At 47.5% G+C, this 6,000-nt stretch overlaps 1 protein-coding gene across 1 annotated transcript in view; it reads right to left on the minus strand.

The window, feature by feature from the left end:
- XPNPEP1 (X-prolyl aminopeptidase 1) overlaps positions 1 to 5,721 on the minus strand; it is a 534,678-nt gene extending 528,957 nt beyond the window's left edge. The window contains exon 1 of the mRNA XM_086922757.1: positions 5,561 to 5,721. The gene's annotated coding sequence lies outside the window, so the exon portion shown is untranslated. The remainder of the gene's footprint in view (positions 1 to 5,560) is intronic.
- Positions 5,722 to 6,000: the final 279 nt, after the last annotated feature.

Raw genomic sequence — 6,000 nt, forward strand, 5'->3', positions numbered from 1 at the left:
CTGGATTCTCATCAGTTCACCCACAGCATGCTAAACACTGGTCCATCACTATAAGCGGGAATGGAAATTGAAGATGATTTGTGGACTATACCAAAGAAAACTTTGACAGACAGTGGATATAGCTTGTGAGTATTTTCCAGCCAGGTTCAGGCCTTGGACTCTGGAGAAACCAAGTTGCTGCAGCCTTCACAGACAAAAGGTGCAAGGGAGCTCATGGAGCCAAACCAAAAATAAAAAAAACAATAAAACCTGCAGAGTAAAACTTGTCCTATGTAAAGTTCAAGCTCATCTCAAAACTTAATAAATGTGTAGTTTTCTTGGGCTCAGTCACGAAAGACTCTTTGAAAGTGATTCTTAATGTCATGTATGTCAGACATACTATCAAATCCCCAGAAATTTGCTCCATAGAGAGATGTTGCTAATGCTACAACTGTGTTCGTATTATAAACCTGGGCAATGTGTTTTCATGTTGCAGTTGATCTTTCCCTTGCACCCAAGGGCAGCATCCATGTTTTGGCTTAGCAAACATGCTGCTTTCTGTCTTTGTTGGGGCCATGGTAGTTTCCAGTCTAGTTCAAAAGCAAGATTGTCAAACCAGTGAAATTTCTCAGGCCGGAATGGGTCTGATTTCAGCTTGTAATGCACATATAATAGAGGTGTGTGTTCGCCAATTTTAAAGACTAAGATGCAGATTTATGTTAACTGGCGCATCCCCAGGGATGCGCCAGTTAACATGCGCCACAGTGCGCCACAGCTCCGCCAGCCATGGGGCGCCGCATTTATAATGCGGCACACCATGGTGCAAAAACGGCACAGATGCGTGACGCATCTGTGCCAGAAATGTGGCGCATTGCTGGAGTTGCGTCGCAGCTCCAGCAAGGCTCGGGGGTGCCCCATTTTAACAATGCTGCGTGAAGACCTACGCCTGCTTCAAGCAGGCGCAGGCTTTTGACACAGCATTGGCTTAAAAGTGACTGAGTGAAATCTCATAGATTTCACTCAGCCACTTTTGCGAGGCGCACCTGCCCCGGATCGCCCACCCTGCGCCGGAACGCCCACAAGCGGCGCAGGGCTTTACAACGTGACGCATCTGCCTAGATGCTTCACGTTGTAAATTGTTCGTAGGGATGCGCCACGTCTACGCCGCCTTGCGTGACGCAACAGCGGCGTAAACGTGGCGCAAGGGCCTCATAAATCTGCCCCTTAGCACGCCTTCTTAGAGCCACTTCCTACTTGCATGGGATTTACTTGGGTGGATTGCTTCGCACTCATGGACAAAACAAAACTGCTCGCAACTTAATGCAAATAAAAAAGTACTAGTTGAACTATTGAAACCTGACCCCAGACAATGGTGAACTAAGAGGGTCATATTACAGAAACTCTATAGGATGAAAAAAAATCAGGAGCAATCTGTTTGCATCATTTGTGATGCTTGTCTCGTACAAAGCAGAATAAATTACTGTAACATCAATATTAAAGTTTTTCACTTAAGAACTAAAAAAAAATAATTACATACTATTGCTGTGTTTACATAATTGAAAATAAAACAAGCATTGGAAATGCAATAGGTCTCGCAGTAGTAAAGTTTGAGCTATAGGTGTTATTTATTTTTTTGTTTTTTATTTATGTGTTGTTTTTTCTAAATAGCGAAATTAATAGCTTTCTTCTTTACAAAGCCAATAGTTATAATTTTTGTAAATGTGACACCTCTAGCATTTGTAAAGCAACATGTTTTGTATTAACAGGACTTATATGTGACTTATATGTATTGAAATAAAAAAAATCAATGGCTTTAAAAAAAAATTAATACGTAAATAAAATGGATTTTATTTTATATTGCCAATAGCTTAAAGTTTATTAAATATATTTAGTTTAAGATGCTGTGCTGAGTGAGGGTGAGGGTGAGTGAGGGTGAGGGTGAGGGTGATGAGGGTGAGGGTGAGTGAGGGGTTGAGGGTGAGTGAGGGTGGGTGAGGGTGGGTGAGGGTGAGTAAGGGTGAGTGAGGGTGAGTGAGGGTGAGTGAGGGTGAGTGAGGGTGAGTGAGGGTGAGTGAGGGTGAGTGATGGTGAGTGATGGTGAGGGGTTGAGGGTGAATGAGGTTGAGGGTGGGTGAGGGTGAGGGGTTGAGGGTGAGTGAGGGTGAGGGTGAGTGAGGGTGAGGGTGAGGGGTTGAGGGTGAGTGAGGGTGAGGGTGAGTGAGGGTGAGGGATTGAGGGTGAGGGGTTGAGGGTGGGTGAGGGTGAGTGAGTGTGAGTGAGGGTGAGGGGTTGAGGGTGAGTGAGGGTGGGTGAGGGTGAGGGGTTGAGGGTGAGTGAGGGTGAGGGGTTGAGGGTGAGTGAGGGTGAGGGGTTGAGGGTGGGTGAGGGTGAGGGTGGGTGATGGGTTGAGGGTGAGTGAGGATGAGTGAGAGTGAGGGGTTGAGGGTGAGTGAGGGTGAGGGTGAGGGGTTGAGGGTGGGTGAGGGTGAGTGAGGGTGAGTGAGGGTGGGGGGTTGAGGGTGAGTGAGGGTGAGTGAGGGTGAGTGAGGGTGAGGGGTTGAGGGTGAGGGGTTGAGGGTGAGGGGTTGAGGGTGAGTGAGGGTGAGGGGTTGATGGTGAGTGAGGGTGAGGGGTTGAGGGTGAGTGAGGGTGAGAGTGAGGGTGAGGGGTTGAGGGTGAGGGGGTGAGGGAGGGTGAGGGGTTGAGGGTGAGTGAGGGAGAGGGGTTGAGGGTGAGTGAGGGTGAGGGGTTGAGGGTGAGTGAGGGTGAGGGGTTGAGGGTGAGTGAGGGGTTGAGGGTGAGTGAGGGTGAGGGATTGAGGGTGAGTGAGGGTGAGGGGTTGAGGGTGAGTGAGGGTGAGGGTGAGTGAGGGTGAGTGAGGGGTTGAGGGTGAGGGGTTGAGGGTGAGTGAGGGTGAGGTGTTGAGGGTGAGTGAGGGTGAGGGTGAGTGAGGGTGAGGGGTTGAGGGTGAGTGAGGGTGAGGGGTTGAGGGTGGGTGAGGGTGAGTGAGGGTGAGGGTGAGGGGTTGAGGGTGAGGGGTTGAGGGTGAGCGAGGGTGAGGGGTTGAGGGTGAGGGGTTGAGGGTGAGGGGTTGAGGGTGAGTGAGGGTGAGGGGTTGAGGGTGAGTGAGGGTGAGTGAGGGTGAGGGTGAGGTGTTGAGGGGGAGGGGTCGAGGGTGAGGGTGAGTGAGGGTGAGGGGTTGAGGGTGAGTGAGGGTGAGGGGTTGAGGGTGAGTGAGAGTGAGGGTGAGGGGTGGCCAACATCGCTATCCTCGTTAAACCAGTTGGCTCATCAGTGTTTGTCAACAGTGCGCCTTGTTGAGTAAGCAGAAAGAGATCGACGCCGGTTCGATAATGCCACAGCTCTGTGCTAACAAAAATGCGGAAAAAATAAGCATTTAAATCATTGGCAAATTCAGTAAGCAGAAAGAGATCGACGCCGGTTCGATAATGCCACAGCTCTGTGCTAACAAAAATGCGGAAAAAAGTAAGCATTTAAATCATTGGCAAATTCTACGGAAATTGATTGCAAATGGGAGCAGCTCTGCTTGCAAATCCTCCCTCCGTCGCCCAGGCTGCTGGACTGGAATTGCAGCAGCTAGAAGTGAGGAAGAAAAAAACAAGCAGCAGAGCACGGCGTCAGTGTTGGCATTGATGGGGGGTAGGGGGGGAAGTGGGGATTTAAAAAAAAATGCGACACGGCGGGCAGGGGAGGGGGCGGAGCGGGTAAAATAAACAAACAAGACGGAGGGAAGAGAGGGGAGGGGGAGGAGAAATGCGACACGGCGGGGCGGGAAGGGGAGGGGGCGGAGCGGGTAAAATAAACAAACAAGACGGAGGGAAAAGAGGGGAGGGGGGAGGAGAAATGCGACACGGCGGGAAGGGGAGGGGGCGGAGCGGGTAAAACAAGACGGATGTTCACGCGCTTTTAAGCTCAATGCGCATGCGCATTGAGCTTAAAAGTCACGGGCACTGCAAGGAATCGCCACGATTCCTTGCAGTGGATAAAGAGTGGATAAGCCCCCATAGTCTCGCTTGCTCGATGCGCATGCGCATCGACAGGCGAGACCTAAAAACCACATGTAATGTGAAGCATTACAAGTAAATAGCATGGGAATAGATGTGCATTTGTGTGGAAGCAAATAGAATAATATTGGTGGAGTCTAAATGGACAGGTGACAGTTGCGCCACACATACTAATCCTTGCAGGTTAATGACTGCCCTCCTCCCATCTGTGCAGCTCCTGGAGAAAAACAACATAAATTATCTAGTCATCTAGAACACTCTAATAGCATTTCAATGGCATCTGTGTGTACCTGAAAGTTCAATCTAAGGCAGCTGGATAAATGAACAAATTGATCAGGTACATGGAGGCAGGGACTTTTTTTGTGGAGGCATACAACTGCCCAATTAAAACATGTACTCATGGTGCCCAACATGTGGACGGACCAAATGTCCCTCTCCAGGTTCTCACATAGTTGTCTGGCCACGGCTGCGCTATCAAGCAAGACCATAAAAATGGCCATCAGTCATCATGACACAACTGCGCAGTTTCAGCATGCTGACACGGAGCATACCAAGATGGATGACATACCTTTCGGAGCCTGTGTGCATACTTATAAGTGGAGACACAAGACCAAAGTGTTTTCGGATAAACACCCAGTGGGGTGATCACAATATCAACTTAGGACCCTTAGAAAAATATTGTTTCAAGGGTAACCTAATTTTGATTGTAACACAGGAGAGTTTACCTGCATTAACAAATATGTGACCTGATATTAAATGGGAAATAGTAAGGATTCATTACATTGATATGCTCAGTAGGGCTTCGTTGACGAGACTGGTTAATAAATGGAGACAACTGTAAGGAATATAAGCAAGCGCCTAAATGCTCAAATGGTTAGAAGGACGCCTCACGACAGATCTTGTGTCAAAAGGAATCACAAGACTCCTCATCAACATGCATTCTATCAAAAATAAGCTATGCATATTAAATTATTCCACTAATTTGATCATAAAGTTTATACTCCCTCGTTTCCCAAGAGGAGAGCCTGCATCCTTGGGACAACCAGCCACTGCGCAATTTTCTGATTGCAAGGTGAGAAAGCAATATCTATGTAGGGCGTATGCATGAACGTTTTCAGAGATGTGAGGCGAATACTATGCATCGGTTCCACCACAATGTGCAAGATTTGACTTCCCTTAAGCTTAATCAGTCATTTTCTATCCCGCAAGTTGTAAAAGCACTGCAAAATTAACCTGCTCTATTTTAATTGTTAAACATTCTATACGTTAAACGATCTACAATTAATTAGTAACTTAGTTTTAACCTTAACAATGTTTTTATACTCTGTCGCTCCGTTTTTGTTCTCCAACACAAGTGCGTCTGTGATAAGGGCTGCGGCAAAAAAAAGTACTCGTTCTAATCCAAATAACAAAAAATCATCAAAAGGGTGAAAAATAAATGTCCCATTGGTTGCACCAGTGATTCATATAGTCTCAAATTGCAGGGGGACACGCGCACACGCCCAGATATACAACATACATTAGGGACACACATTAAAATTGGGGTTGTCACCTACTTGTTACTAAGGTGACCACCTGCCGGGTATTTTACACGGACAACCAGTAAACTCAGCCAATATCCGTTGTCCGTTATTGATCTTTTTTTGGACCGCATCTGCCCCAAATCACGGAGCTTCCGGGTCGCAACATAACCAATCATAAAGCTGCACATATTCTGTGAAACGTTATCTAGTAGGAGGCTTTTGTAACGTGTAAAGGCACATACGATTATAGCATCGTTGGCACATCAGCCAATCACAGTGCGCTATACTGAACTTCGAGGTGCTTATTGGCTGTGGAATCTGCACGTGTCTCTGCATTGTGTAAACACTGTCAGATTATGCAAATCGGCTGGTGTAAAGTAGTTTGAAGTTTGCTGGTCTTCCTGTGCGCCTGCTTTAGGAGAACAGGTCATCAACCTAACACGGCGAATGGCAGCTCGAGCATATCCCGCTTC

The sequence above is a fragment of the Lissotriton vulgaris genome, chromosome 5 (assembly GCF_964263255.1).
Source record: "Lissotriton vulgaris chromosome 5, aLisVul1.2, whole genome shotgun sequence".
NCBI lineage: Eukaryota > Metazoa > Chordata > Amphibia > Caudata > Salamandridae > Lissotriton > Lissotriton vulgaris.